Below are 16,811 nucleotides of genomic sequence, written 5' to 3'. Positions count from 1 at the left end.
TTGTCCGATCTCTTTATCCATGTTATCATGGGTGGCGAGTAAGGTAGTAGCACGCTCCACAGCTGTAACACCAATGAATTCATCGGCGATTGGACATTTCTATTCCATGGGTTCTTAACCAGGATCCATAGACCCCTTTCGGGTGCGGAGCACCACATCATGGGGTACGAGATGAATTGTGGAATTAGGCCTATATGCTGTGGAAAATTTTCTTGACCAATTTATTCAACTGGAAAATGTTCGTCGCGCTACGCGCGATTTTACGTGTATGGGCTTTGTTATTTTAATATAGGTACAATCAGAAATTGTGTTGAAAATATCCAGGTGCTACGAGAAATCTTATTCAACGCACGAGGGGTACGATCGCTAAGGTTAAGAAACAATGCTATGACTATGGCTCAATAATGAATATAATAAAGTTGTTTTCAATGCAACAACCATTGTAGCAGTATATTTATTAAACTCGAAGACTTTTGGGGTGCCTCTTTTCAAGAGTTACCTTTTTGGTTTGGTTTTTAAATCTGTTTAAATCCCTTTAGTGTGCCGATAACTCTTGAAAAGAGGCACCCGAAAAGTCTTCGAGTTTAATAAATATACTGCTACAATGGATGTTGTATTGAAAGCTATATTCAAGTTCTGTACCACGAACCAGCTATTTAAATAAAGTTGTTATTGATATGTTCCAATATTAATCGAAGGCGAAATCTGACGATGATTTAATTTGACTTTGGCAATGACATATTAACAATAGCCTACTTATCACGACTCTATCATAACCCGGATTAGGCTACACAGCTCAAATGCTCTGCTATCAGATCAATCTTCCGCAGTGGCGGCTCGTGACAATATCGGGTGGTGGGGCAAGGGCTGCGAGCGACTTTTATCAACATGACGTCACAATGGCGTTTTCCAACGCAAAAAAGTAACTTTATGATGGTCACATGAATTTCCCGACAACAGTGATTTTAACGTAGGTGCCGCGAGAGGTTTGCCGGTGAGCCGTGACTTGAAGTGTGGTAACAAATGTTTTATTCATTTATTTTTAATCAAAGGATTATTTTACAAAATGTACGTGAACTAAGAATCGTCCCTATGCCACGAATCAAGTATCAGGTCATCCTTAGTAGCATGCGTTTTGATTTCATGGTAGAGTTATAGATTACGCAAATCGATAGACCCTAAAATCCGACCGTCACCCCAAATTCGAAATCCGGACCCAGTCCGGCCAGGTAAAAAAACATTGAAATCCTGCTCCTGCTCCTGAACCGGACTGTGGCCATCTCTGGTTACGACCAGGTGATAATAGGCAACCAAAGCGGAGGCACCCGGCGTACGATTGGATCAATAGACTGGACAACTTCTAGACCTCTCATTTTCGCTCTAAAGGCAACTGCGTAAACTACGTACGGAATAAAGATTCAATACGATTCATGTTCGCACTTGACTTGACCTGACTAATTCCAATGACTAGAACTCGAGAGATTGCGTAAGCCTAACTGCAAAGGTCAACGACTTCGGACACATACGCAATTGTTATCTCATAGATTGGGCCTGTCATATTGAATCCAGAACATCAATTTGAATGGTCTTTGAAGAACTAAGGACAGCAGCCTTGGAACTTCGGTCTCGGAACAACGTAGGACATTTTGGCCTTGAAACTGGAGACTGTGACACAACACATACGGCTTACTGTCTATAAGTCTGCTGCGAAATCGCCGTTGGAAAATATATTAATATATAAATACATGAATAAAAGCCGTAACTTAGTATACTGTTACAAGAAATCATCGAGAAGTAGCATACGCAATCTCATAACCCATTCCGGTATGGTACACTGTCAAAATCAATGCAAACAGACGAACACCGAACTTTGAGTAAAATAGATCGAGGAATAGGCTGATCGAATGATCAGCTGTTAGCCGACATCGAAAATGAAATAGCTATCGCAATTGACAGGGGATTGTAAGCAAATGGTTTGAAGGCCACAATTTCACAGTGAAATGGACATTGGCGAACATAAAATTATGCGAATACTTGAATGCAAACCGAGAATCTTGATTAGCTGTTTCATGCGATCATCGAGGTATACCATTGGAAATATCATCACCGATCTCGTTATGGAACGCAGACTATAGATTAGCACAGACCGACACCGGCTTTTGCGTGAGATCCGCAATGACGTAGGTAGGCTAAGTATCAGATCAGCGCGCATCTCTACCATACTCGACCTCGAAAACGAAATAACTGCCTCAATCATTGAGTGTCAACTTTAAGACTTGGCACCGCGTTCGATACTAAAATCAAGACATACCGTGTGAAAGCTCATGACAGATCTAGGTATGGAACATCGTTAAAATCAATAGAGACCAATAACGGCTTTTGCGTAAATTTGTTGGCGATAAATGAAGAGTCAGCTCTTACTCGACTTTGGAAACGAAATTACCACCCACATAGTTCAGTGACAAACTTAAAACTTGTTACATCGGTCGATACTAACACTTACCGTGCCAAATGTCATGACCGATCTCGGTATAGAACATCGTCAAAATCAATGGAGACCAATACCGGCTTTTGAGTAAAATCCGTTTGCTGTACTATCTACATGATAGATCAGCACACACTGAACTTCGGAAACAGAATTACTACCATTATCTTTAAGTAGCAAGCCTGAAACTTGGAGCAGTGTTAAATACTACCTTCACGACATATCATACCAAGTTTCAAGAATTATCATGGTGCGAAACACCGTCAAAATCGACCTATACCAGCAAAGGTCGACTCAACGCATATTACGGTAACCGAGTTCAGATGTAGATACGATTGTTACATCACACCTTAGGGGCGAGTAGGCATATTTGCCCCGGTTGCTCGGCCATTTTACGAATAGGAGAGAGTAAATCACCGTTTCTTTATTGTGCGCGGCTTTGAGAGAATAGATAGTGAAAGCTTGTTATGAGCGCTACCGGGGCAAGCCCCGGCTAGGCATTCACAAAGCGAAAACACAGAAGAGAATTCGATTTTCGCAGAGACTTCGCTATGTATGGGCGTTTGCAAGCGAAAGCACAAGAAGAACGCGGGTTTCGCTGTGATCTCGGTATATATTGATTGCTGTGCGTCTATAAATGGTTAAATTGTTATTGAACAGAATTTTAGGTGGGGCAATGCCCCAGTTGCCCTATAGGACGAGCCGCCACTGATCTTCCGTATAGAATTAAAAATATTCTACATAAAATTGTGGCACGTCGTTGGTCCACTAGCTGCAATATTATACCCAGACAGTTTGACGATGTAATGATCAATCGTTCCTCTGATTTTGACGCATCTGCGCAGAGTCACCAACTCACTGCACATTCCCTTGGACAACATTGCGTATAACGACTAAAGAGAAAGGTCATCACTTCGGATTTTTGTGCACAACTTAGATTTTCTGTGCGCAGAGACCATGTCAGCACTGCGCATTTGCGCACGTGCGCAGCTTAGAGGGAACATTGGTCATGATGCATCCTCTCGCATGATGTCTATAACTGATTATTTGAACAAATAATGCCCGGCTTAAAAAAAAAAAAATTAGTGAAATATTTAAAAATATGATTTTTTCCGTGTCAAGCGTGAATAATACAATAGTAAATTACATTTTCATGATGTTTGTGGAATGCCTGTCTTCAAGCTCCCATCAAACGAGGCCTACTGGGAAATTCTGCGTTGAATATCCCTATTATTGGTGGTGCGGCCCGCAGCGTCATCAAAACTAAGAAATTGGCCCGCGAGCACATTTGAGTTTGAGACCTCTGATGTACATGATAGATCAGCACACACTGAACTTCGGAAACGGAATTACTACCATTATCTTTAAGTAGCAAGCCTGAAACTTGGAGCAGTGTTAAATACTACCTTCACGACATATCATACCAAGTTTCAAGAATTATCATGGTGCGAAACACCGTCAAAATCGACCTATACCAGCAAAGGTCGACTCAACGCATATTACGGTAACCGAGTTCAGATATAGATACGATTGTTACATCACACCTTAAGGGCGAGTAGGCATAGTTGCCCCGGTTGCTCGGCCATTTTACGAATAGGAGAGAGTAAATCACCGTTTCTTTATTGTGCGCGGCTTTGAGAGAATAGATAGTGAAAGCTTGTTATGAGCGCTACCGGGGCAAGCCCCGGCTAGGCATTCACAAAGCGAAAACACAGAAGAGAATTCGATTTTCGCAGAGACTTCGCTATGTATGGGCGTTTGCAAGCGAAAGCACAAGAAGAACGCGGGTTTCGCTGTGATCTCGGTATATATTGATTGCTGTGCGTCTATAAATGGTTAAATTGTTATTGAACAGAATTTTAGGTGGGGCAATGCCCCAGTTGCCCTATAGGACGAGCCGCCACTGGTGTGAACCTCGGAAATTTAGAGGTTCGCGTTCACAACAGAACCTTGGTAGGTTCTACACTGTGAACCTTTTTCATATATTACAATTTTCACTTCGTTACAACATCTTTGGTTCATATTTATTGCATTTCAACAGCGGGGCACTCCATGCATGGCGCTATAGCAGCATTAAAAATCAACACTAAACGAGCATGCACCTTGACAATCTCAAATGTTTTACTTGCTTTGTTACAAAAGTTTGCTCGAAACATCCAGGTTTCCGTTTGTGACTCTCTGTTGTGAGTTTTACCCGCCATCAAAAACATCACGAGCAAAATACGCAGTAAGCGAATGATGCTTATTCAACCAATCAATGAAATTGATATCGTTTTCTGATGAAAAAAAATCTAGCAGGCGCGTACGGGGTCAATCTTGACTTCGTATCTTTACTGCATCATTAAAACCAAATCCGTGCGATTGAGGTGTTGGCCACTGCTGTATAGTGTACAACTTTTGTAGCAAGTATAGAAACCTGTTTTACATTCAGCTCAATATCAATGTAGCGATACTCTGACGCCGAATACATTGTCCGGTCTGGTCTCGACCGTTATGGCGTAAGTTTATGTTCACTGGTAAGTACTCGTCGAAATTGTTGGCAAAGCGACGGAAAATATTGATTTTATGGGAGTATTATATCCTTTAATTGCCTCAGTTGATACATTTAGGGCAAAGATAATAAAGTTGGATTAGCAATAAAGTCGATTAGCGCGTTCGTCAGGATTTATCAACCCAGGATTAAGGAAACCGGTTGATCGCGGCGCATAAAGTTAGTGTTAATCTCATGATTTAACAAACTGGAACAACTATAGATTTCTAGTTATCTATAGAAACTGCGTACCATTCCTACGTCTAATTATTCCCGATAATGACCGTGCCGATTGTCTCCTAGGTTATGGCTTCACTAAACAATCAACGAATTATGTAGGACTACCCGCCATTGCAAAGCGATATCCGTTTCTTAGCTGTACCGTGCTAATTGGACACGACTTTCATTTCGCGATGATGATAATTCTACCTATTACAGTGGCAGTATCGTCGTTAGCAGCCTGCTGTTTCAGTATGGAGATTGTGGGATCTCTAGTTTTATTCACCAGCTAGCAGCCAATATATAACGCATTTTCGCATTATGATGCAACAGATAACGCCACTTGATTGAAAACTCGGGACTAGGGCTGGGCACAATGATTCGAGTACTCGAATCTGAATCGAGTATTAATATTAATGATTCGAGTCGAGTAGTAGAAGACGATTTTTTCGAGTACCGAAATTATACGCTACTCGCCACTGAAAGTGAATTAATCAATGAAAATTATAGTTTCGGTACTAATTTCCACTGTTGAATCCTTGAAATCTTGATTGGCCGTATCGTAGCATATGAAACATATAGTACAAAACTACGAAGGTTACTGGAAAGCACATTTCTGAAGTCATGATCACCCCGCAACGTTGTCACCAAGTGCAATGAAATCGGTATGGTCGAAGAAATACCAAAGTATCCTCAATGTGATTGATAACAGACATTATAGTCTTTCTGGTGGCATAAGAGGTACATATTTGAACTTTGACGTATTACATTATGTTATGACGTCATACTGAGTGATACTCGATTACTCGACTCGACTCGAAACATATTACATGATTCAGAATCGAATCACTCCGGTACTCGATTTTGCCCAGCCCTACTCGGGACACCGCGACTAACCATCGCGCGTAACCCTCTTCACCATCATGCGTCGCGATTAGCAGTATTTAATCACACGATTAGCATTCTCCCGAATCAGCTAACTTAATTATCTCCGCACTCAGCGACGTTTAAAACACCAATATGTACTTCGGCATTGTGGCATTATGTAGCCCGAGTCGTCACTAGGTATCGTGTACATTAGTAGGGTATCACTTCATTGAAAGATAGGGTTGGAATTAGCAATATGACGTCACGTGACGTCATGAGGTTCACGTTCGTGTTCACACAGAACCTTTCAAAAAGGTTCGCGTTCACACGAACCTGAACCTTTCAGAGGTTCACACCATCCCTATATCTCAGTCCAATTTTCACGTACGTTTAAAGGTCAACTGCATCTAAAAAATGACTTTGCCTTATTTCGTACGTTATGTGGTTAGGAATATGAATAAAATAATAAAAATTGAAATTACATGATAGTTTTCAAGTAATTTAAATTATAAATCGAAAAGCTGAAAAACGGATATGAAATCATTCAGCTATGAAATGACGTCATGTGAGTGACACCACAAAAGTCCTGATATAGCTCAGTGTGGTAAACAACTGCTATCATCGTAGCACGATTTTCATATAAACGGAAATAAAAAATGAGTCACCATGAACATAAAATACAAAATGTGATAAATCTAGAATAGTAGGACTATTATAAGTAGTTTCTCGACTAAGATATAGCTGAATAAACTAGCACTGTCGTTTTAAGACTGCTATCATCGTAGCACGATTTTCATATAAACGGAAATAAAAAATGAGTCACCATGAACATAAAATACAAAATGTGATAAATCTAGAATAGTAGGACTATTATAAGTAGTTTCTCGACTAAGATATAGCTGAATAAACTAGCACTGTCGTTTTAAGTCAACAGAAATCACATCCACATAGATAAACGAAAAAAGTCATGTATAAATTGCGCTGATGAGTAGCGCGTCTACATCGTTTTCAAATTTCAATTAAATCATCCAGGAGCGTTTTCCCAGGACCTCTCTGATTCTAATATACTCATCTAATTATATACTTTAGGATAAAAGTATAGTAGGACATTCTTAGGTCCGACACGATGCCCAACTATCACTTTGAAGTTGGCCCATCAATACGCGTAAATTGCGAATACCAGCCGCGCCCATGTACCATTTTCAAAGTTCATTTAGTAATACCCTGGACAGTTTCCCGAGGACCAATTTGGTTTTAATATACTCCAATGATCATATACGTTGATATAAATGTAAATTAGGACATTTTTAGGTCCGACACGATGTCCAACTATCACTTTGCAGTTGGCCTATCAGTTGCCTATCAGTTGGCCTATCAGTTGGCCTATTAATAGGCCTAAATTGCGATTATCAGCCGCGCCTATGTACCATTTTCAAAGTTCATTTAGCAATACCCCGGACAGTTTCCCGAGGACGAATATGGTTTTAATATACGCCAATGATCATAAAGGTTGATTTGAAAGTAAATTAAAACAATTCTAGGTCCGACACGATGTCCAATTATCACTTTGCAGTTGGCCTATCAATAGGCCTAAATTGCGATTATCAGCCGCGCCTATGTACCATTTTCAAAGTTCATTTAGCAATACCTCGGACAGTTTCCCGAGGACCAATTTGGTTTTAATATACGCCAATGATCATAAAAGTTGATTTGAAAGTAAATTAAAACAATTCTAGGTCCGACACGATGTCCAACTATCACTTTGCAGTTGGCCTATCACTAGGCCTAAATTTCGATTATCAGCCGCGCCTATGTACCATTTTCAAAGTTCATTTAGCAATACCCCGGACAGTTTCCCGAGGACGAATATGGTTTTAATATACTCCAATGATCATAAAGGTTGATTTGAAAGTAAATTAAAATAATTCTAGGTCCGACACGATGTCCAACTATCACTTTGCAGTTGGCCTATCAATACGCCTAAATAGTGATTATCAGCCGCGTCTATGTACCATTTTCAAAGTTCATTTAGCAATACCCCGGACAGTTTCCCGAGGACGAATATGGTTTTAATATACGCCAATGATCATAAAAGTTGATTTGAAAGTAAATTAAAACAATTCTATGTCCGACACGATGTCCAACTATCACTTTGCAGTTGGCCTATCACTAGGCCTAAATTTCGATTATCAGCCGCGCCTATGTACCATTTTCAAAGTTCATTTAGCAATACCCCGGACAGTTTCCCGAGGACGAATATGGTTTTAATATACGCCAATGATCATAAAAGTTGATTTGAAAGTAAATGCGTACTAAGGATCAAATTAATGCAGGGACTTGATAAACTTTTTCTTAGTATATTTCACCATGATAATTCTAAGACAGTGGTTCTCAAACTGGTGGGCGCGCCCCCCTTGGGGCGTGAAAGCATCTGAATAGGGGCGCGAAGCTGAGCTCAACTGAAAAATTTTTTCGCGATATACATCCAATTCATGCTTATTGCTCTGTATTTAGTATGAATTACATATTTAAAAATCTCTCATCCACAGTCATAACCTTCCAAGCCATCAAACTACCCGTTAGGTTTGTTACGATCCTGATTGCTTTTTGTGATATGACGATAGGGGGCGCGAAATCTTTCACCATCATAAGGAAGGGGGTTTGTCTTAAAAAGTTTGAGAACCACTGATCTAAGGTAAATAGATCATATCACAGCGGGATAGCTGCAACGAGATTGACATAATTTGGATCACGAGTGGGATTTCAGATTGGCCACTCCATTTTTAATTATTTCAGTGATGTGGTTAGAAAACGATTCGGGCGTGTCTTAGGTAGTTTCGTTGTCTATATGCGTAGAATTGGGGCATTTATATTTTATCTACACATAGTAGAAGCGTGTTTGAAGCTAACATGGTTATGATGCTGTCAGCATTGTGTGTCCTGGAAATGAGCCAAAAGTGAAATTAGTAAATCTATGAACAGATCGCTGCTGACGATATCATCAAAGCAATGTTTGGCTAGTTTTAAATATGCACATATATTATCTCCGTGTCCTCACTAAATAACAATATTGCGTTTTGGTTTATAACCCCGATTTTATATAGTGCGGCCCGCGAATGGATTCAGATGTTGAATGCGGCCCGCGAGCTCAAAAGTTTGCCCACCCCTGATCTATGTAATTCCCTTTAGGCATGAGGAATGTCAAGCACCTGCTTCCGAGAACTGATTTGCGGCGGAATTGGCTCTTTAAATTTTGTGTTTTCTTTATTAAAACCACTTTGTTTTGCATTGTCTGAATTCTACTATTTGTATATGATCGAAGAATTGTGAATTGTCCGGGGTGTTGCTTAATGAACTTTGAAAATATTACATAGTAGGGATGGTGTGAACCTCTGAAAGGTTCAGGTTCGTGTGAACGCGAACCTTTTTGAAAGGTTCTGTGTGAACGCGAACGTGAACCCATGGCGTCACGTGACGTCATATTGCTAGTTGCAACCCTGCATTTCAGTGAAGTGCTAGCCTATATCAATGTACGCCAAGGGTCGGCAACCTACGGCCCGCGGGCCGGATCCGGCCCGCCAAGCGAAATTGTCCGGCCCGCGACCAAGTAATTAGTTACCACAAGAATACGGCCCGCCGTTTCGTAATGAGTTCCAATCTGCAGTGCAGCACTGCTTGGAAAGAATGTTGCATTGCTGCAATATAAGTATCAGAGATGAGCGGATTTGAAATTTCTATATCCTAATCCAATCCAAATCCGAACCTGCAAATCCAAATCCTAATCCTAATCCATAACTTTTTTATATTCAAGTCCATGTCCAATCCTAATCCGATTCTAACTGGAAATTTAGAAAAAATGCTAATTTATGCAAGGGAGGAATTGGAAAATTTTCTTTCACAACCAACGATTCCCTTGATTCAAGATAACTTAGTAACCATAAGTACAGTAATAACTGATCTGAATAAAGTTTGTCGCCATTCGCCACACGACATATCGATCTCCCAGAAAATAGGTAAGTCCAATCCAAATCCTAATCCGTTCAGAAAAAAATCTTTAATCCTAATCCAATCCAAATCCGCCAAAATTTCACAAATCCTGTTTTTTAAAATCCTAATCCTAATCCATGCTCATCTCTGATAAGTATCCTACGTCGTATTAGTCTATTGTTACGCCATAAAACTGGTGCGAAGGCGGTTGACTAGTAGCCTATGTCGTACTAAAAGTAGGAGATAGAGAATATATGTAGAGTATAGACTAGACCAGTGCTTATTAAGCGGGTGTATCGCGCAACCAAAGGTATACCATACTGTTTTAAGGGTTTGCCACTCTGATAGTGTGCGATAATGAAGGTGACGTTCCTCTGCTTCAAAAACGCAATGACAAAATCTCAAACTTTCCGTTCCATTTTAGATAACTAGCCTCCGTATAGGTTAGTCATCTGCAGTTTAATTCAGCAGAGGACATTGTACGCCACGACAACAAACCTTAATAGTGTTTTGGAAACAGTGGTGAAAGCTGATTTTGGTCTCACAAACTTAATCACCGACAGATATAGCCTAGGCCTACCCCATATATTACTAGAAGCAGAGAATCAATATGGCGATGTCCTGTATATCTGCCATGTTCGCGCAGTCGAGCTGCTATGCTTGCACGATATTATGAACTGAGAAATGAATTAGCAACTTTCTTTGAAAATACAAACATCGCCGACTCATAAACTTGTCATCGAAACGGTATCTAATCTTGCTTTCGTAGTGCATTAAACGTCACATCTAAACAAATTGAATTTGCAACTTCATGGGGAAATAACTGAATACATGGGATGTTGAGGCGCATTCGAAACAAAACTGCGACTCTGGGAATTACAACAGTAAAAAGAAAATTATGATCACTTTTCTATACTGGAGGAGAGTAAACCTAGTACCAGCACTATACATTTGTAACTGTGATAGGAAATTTAATTACTGAATTGCCACCCGCTTTTCCGACATTCGTTCTGTACAAAATAAATTCTGACTATTGCTCAGTACTCCGTTTAATGTGAACGCCAATAGCATTGCCTGAAAATTCCAAATGGGCCCTTTTGAAATGCGATGCAGTTGAATTGAATGACAAATTTCATACAAAGAGCATATCGCTGCAGGACTTTAACAAAGCGTCCGTTATTGAAATGGGTCTTTATCCCAGCTTGACCAAAAATGCAAAGGAAATGGCATCGACTTTTTGTAGCGCGTACGCATGTGAACAATAGTTTTCAACAATGAAATTCACGAAGAGCAAGCCAAGATCACGTATTCCAACGCCCATTAAGAATATCGTCTGATTCTTGCTTCATCTGACTTGTTACCAGAAGTTGAAAACCTTTCACAAAGCGAGCTGAACCAAGTGTCACATTTATCCTGCGTTGTTGAAGTGTAAATACATGTGTTTTGCCCTTTTTGTGATTTGTATGTTGAGATTGCATCAATAGGGGGTACTATACCGACGTTAGCGTTAAATATAGTATTAAGAAAAATTCCGGCCCGCCAAAAAGTTGTGCACTCGGAATTTGGCCCGTGACTAGCAAAAGGTTGCCGACCCCTGATGTACGCGATGCCTAGCGACGACACAGATCACATAATGCCACAATGCTGAAGTACATATTGACGTATTGAACGTCGACAAATGTATCAACTGGGGCAATCAAATGATATATTGATCCCATAAAACCAATATCTTCTGTCGATTTGTCAACAATTTCGACGATGACTTGCAAAGGGAATATGAGCTTACGCCTTATAGATGTAGACCAGACGGACAGTGTATGTATACGGCGTCTGAGTATTGCTACGTTGATATTGAGCAGAGTTTAAAGAGGGCTTCTATACTTGCCTAGAATTGTTTTTATTTACTTTCAAATCAACCTTTATGATCATTGGAGTATATTAAAACCATATTCGCCCTCGGGAAACTGTCCGGGGTATTGCTAAATGAACTTTGAAAATGGTACATAGGCGCGGCTGATAATCGCAATTTAGGCCTATTGATAGGCCAACTGCAAAGTGATAGTGGGATATCGTGTCGGACCTAGAATTATTTTAATTTACTTTCAAATCAACTTTTATGATCATTGGCGTATATTAAAACCATATTCGTCGTCGGGAAACTGTCCGGGGTATTGCTAAATGAACTTTGAAAATGGTACATAGGCGCGGCTGATAATCGCAATTTAGGCCTATTGATAGGCCAACTGCAAAGTGATAGTGGGACATCGTGTCGGACCTAGAATTATTTTAATTTACTTTCAAATCAATCTTTATGATCATTGGAGTATATTAAAACCATATTCGCCCTCGGGAAACTGTCTGGGGTATTGCTAAATGAACTTTGAAAATGGTACATAGGCGCGGCTGATAATCGCAATTTAGGCCTATTGATAGGCCAACTGTAAAGTGATAGTTGGACAACGTATCGGACCTAGAATTATTTTAATTTACTTTCAAATCAACTGTTATGATCATTGGCGTATATTAAAACCATATTCGTCCTCGGGAAACTGTCCGGGGTATTGCTAAATGAACTTTGAAAATGGTACATAGGCGCGGCTGATAATCGCAATTTAGGCCTATTGATAGGCCAACTGCAAAGTGATAGTGGGACATCGTGTCGGACCTAGAATTATTTTAATTTACTTTCAAATCAACCTTTATGATCATTGGAGTATATTAAAACCATATTCGCCCTCGGGAAACTGTCCGGGGTATTGTTAAATGAACTTTGAAAATGGTACATAGGCGCGGCTGATAATCGCAATTTAGGCCTATTGATAGGCCAACTGCAAAGTGATAGTTGGACATCGTGTCGGACCTAGAATTATTTTAATTTACTTTCAAATCAACCTTTATGATCATTGGAGTATATTAAAACCATATTCGCCCTCGGGAAACTGTCCGGGGTATTGCTAAATGAACTTTGAAACTGGTACATAGGCGCGGCTGATAATCGCAATTTAGGCCTATTGATAGGCCAACTGCAAAGTGATAGTGGGACATCGTGTCGCACCTAGAATTATTTTAATTTACTTTCAAATCAACTTTTATGATCATTGGCGTATATTAAAACCCTATTCGTCCTCGGGAAACTGTTCGGGGTATTGCTAAATGAACTTTGAAAATGGTACATAGGCGCGGCTGATAATCGCAATTTAGGCCTATTCATAGGCCAACTGCACAGTGATAGTTGGACATCGTATCGGACCTAGAATTATTTTAATTTACTTTCAAATCAACTTTTATGATCATTGGCGTATATTAAAACCATATTCGTCCTCGGGAAACTGTTCGGGGTATTGCTAAATGAACTTTGAAAATGGTACATAGGCGCGGCTGATAATCGCAATTTAGGCCTATTGATAGGCCAACTGCAAAGTGATGGTGGGACATCGTGTCGGACCTAGAATTATTTTATTTTACTTTCAAATCAACCTTTATGATCATTGGCGTATATTAAAACCATATTCGTCCTCGGGAAACTGTCCGGGGTATTGCTAAATGTACTTTGAAAATGGTACATAGGCGCGGCTGATAATCGCAATTTAGGCCTATTGATAGGCCAACTGCAAAGCGATAGTTGGACATCGTGTCGGACCTAAAAATGTCCTAATTTACATTTATATCAACGTTTATGATCGTTGGAGTATATTAAAACCAAATTGGTCCTCGGGAAACTGTCCAGGGTATTACTAAATGAACTTTGAAAATGGTACATGGGCGCGGCTGGTATTCGCAATTTACGCGTATTGATGGCCAACTTCAAAGTGATAGTTGGGCATCGTGTCGGACCTAAGAATGTCCTACTATACTTTTATCCTAAAGTATATAATTAGATGAGTATATTAGAATCAGAGTGGTCCTGGGAAAACGCTCCTGGATGATTTAATTGAAATTTGAAAACGATGTAGACGCGCTACTCATCAGCGCAATTTATACATGACTTTTTTCGTTCATATATGTGGATGTGATTTCTGTTGACTTAAAACGACAGTGCTAGTTTATTCAGCTATATCTTAGTCGAGAAACTACTTATAATAGTCCCACTATTCTAGATTTATCACATTTTGTATTTTATGTTCATGGTGACTCACTTTTTATTTCCGTTTATATGAAAATCGTGCTACGATGATAGCAGTATCGATTACTGCAGGAGGATTCCCACGAAGTCAGTGGGGCATAACGGTGGTTAGTTATCTATAATATTTTTTCAGATAGACACGCCTACTACCCTGTATGCAGTATGCACTATATGCAGCTTGGCCATGTAATTTACCGTCCTCACGTCTTCTATCGACTTCTCTGACTCCCTGCCACCATGTTGTGACGTCACGAAAATGGCCGATATTTTTTTACCTTCAATGGCCGATACCGATATTTCTCGCCAAGCGTGATATCGACTCGATATTATCGGCGAGCCGATAATCGGTCGGGCTCTAGATGTTCGCATAGAGGGGTTCCGGTAAACATTTTCGAGAAATGTTATTTGAACAATTGGTTTGTGGTACAGAACTTGAAGATAGCTTTCAATACAACATCCATTGTAGTAAAGTATTTATTCAACTCGAAGACTTTTCGGGTGCCTCTTTTCAAGAGTTAACGGCACACTGAAGGGATTTAAACAGAATGAAAAGCAAAACCAGAAAGGCGAAGTATGACGCAACAATCAGAAATTACATACCATGAAGTCCGCAATGTAACGATGGCAACAATAACAAACTTGAAGAGTACGATAAAAGTAACAAAGCATTTTGAAACCAAACAATAACAAACACGAATTAGAACGCACTAATGGGAAATTTGTAAGTTATACAGAAAATCTTTTTGTCCACATAAAATAGGCTTGGTCAATTGGATGATTGTTGATTCTAGGGCTTTCAAATGAAACAAGGATCTGCCTCGCGCAATGACAGTAAACATTTGGTCATTATAGTTTTGAGCACAAGAAGGGTTCTCACTTAAATGTTGGCCAATTGCCGAAGCGTATGCTTGGTAATCGTCGTAACAGTCGGTTTTGGCGGCTGATTTGCATTGTCGTGCGAACTCCGTACGGTCATTTGCGCAAGTTTTTGAGCGAATCAATTTGGGAATGTGTTGCGTTATCCGTTCAAACAATCTTTGTGATGTACGTCCCACATACCTACTATCACAGTGGCACTTAAATTCGTAGACGACGTTGCTTGCATTTAAAGCAGGAAGTACATCCTTTCGGAAGTTTGGCAGAAGTGGTTTGGTTGTATACACCACATGCGCATTTACACTATAATAACAACGGTGCACGGCCGATTTGATCAACTTTTCAAACCGATTCGACACATTGCCTAGCCAAGGTAGATGTAAAAATGCCGGGCATTTTTCCGGTCCATAATTGGGAGGTTGATCCGAACGTTTTAACACTCTTGCGAAGGAGCATTTCAATATATGTTCAGGATAGCCATTTTTTGATAGGATAGAATGGATCTCACGTGGCAATTTTTCAGGCGAACAGATACGCAAGGCCCGATAAACCAGAGTTGATATTAGGTTGAGTTTTCGCCGCTTCGGGCAGAAAGAATCCCAACGGATATAATGGCCAGTGAACGTCGGTTTTCTATACACTGACGTCAAAAACATATTTCCATATCTCTCAACCAACACGTCTAAAAATGGAAGTGCTGAATCAGTTTCTTTCTCCACAGTAAATTGTAGAGCTGGGTGGAGACAATTCAATTAAAAAAAAAACATATTACACTCTCGCTCATTATTGAAAGCAACAAAGGTGTCATCGACATATCTATAATAAAGGAGAGGTTTTGGGACGTTTTCAAACATTTTCTTTTCATGGTACCCCACAAATATATCTGCCAAACTAGGGCCCAAAGGAGATCCCATGGCAATGCCATCGATTTGCATAAACATCACGTCGTTAAAGCTGAATTCAACACAGCTTGTAGCAGTTCGCAACAATTCCAGAAATATTTCACGTGGTACTATAGGAGGTTCAAGGGAGCTACCATAAAGCGCATCTGCACAAATTTCGAAAGTTTCCGACAATGGCACATTGGTAAAAAGACTTTTCACATCGAAAGAGCTAAGAAATACATTGGACGAATTTAATTCAGCGCACTTCAATTTTTTCCACAAATGTGAAAGAGTCACGAAGACAATGGGGTGTATACAAGGATCGAACTGGCTCAATGACGGTGTTAAGCCACTTGGCCAAATTATGCTGCGCCGATCCACACATAGACAGTATGGGACGCAAGGGCACGTCATGTTTATGTGTTTTAGGTAAACCATACATACGCGGCCGCTGCGAACCCGAAGGACGTAAAGACTCATACAGATTGACAGGAAGGAGTCCATCCTTTTTCAATTTGAGAAGGCGACGTTGCAGCTTCATTTCGAGCTTTCGTGTGTTGTCGTTAGTATCAGCTGGACCAAGGTTAATGAACTTAGACGAATCTTGGAGAATGGATTCCATTTTCAAGTTGTAATCAACGCGGTTCAAAATTACAACTCCAGAACCTTTGTCCGGTTTCGTTATGCAGATGTTCTCATTGCAACGCAAGGATTTGATGGCTTTAAGGCAATCCTTGTTCATCAAGAAATCTCCGCAGTCCACGGGGTGCCACAATACGCATGCGCAAGATCGCTAAGTTTAGCTTTCATCGCGGAAAAGTGGTCGAGAGATAATGGTCG

The sequence above is a fragment of the Botryllus schlosseri genome, chromosome 14 (assembly GCF_051294905.1).
Source record: "Botryllus schlosseri isolate E-star chromosome 14, Bs_hap1, whole genome shotgun sequence".
Taxonomy (NCBI): Eukaryota; Metazoa; Chordata; class Ascidiacea; order Stolidobranchia; family Styelidae; genus Botryllus; species Botryllus schlosseri.
This window is presented reverse-complemented; position numbering follows the sequence as displayed.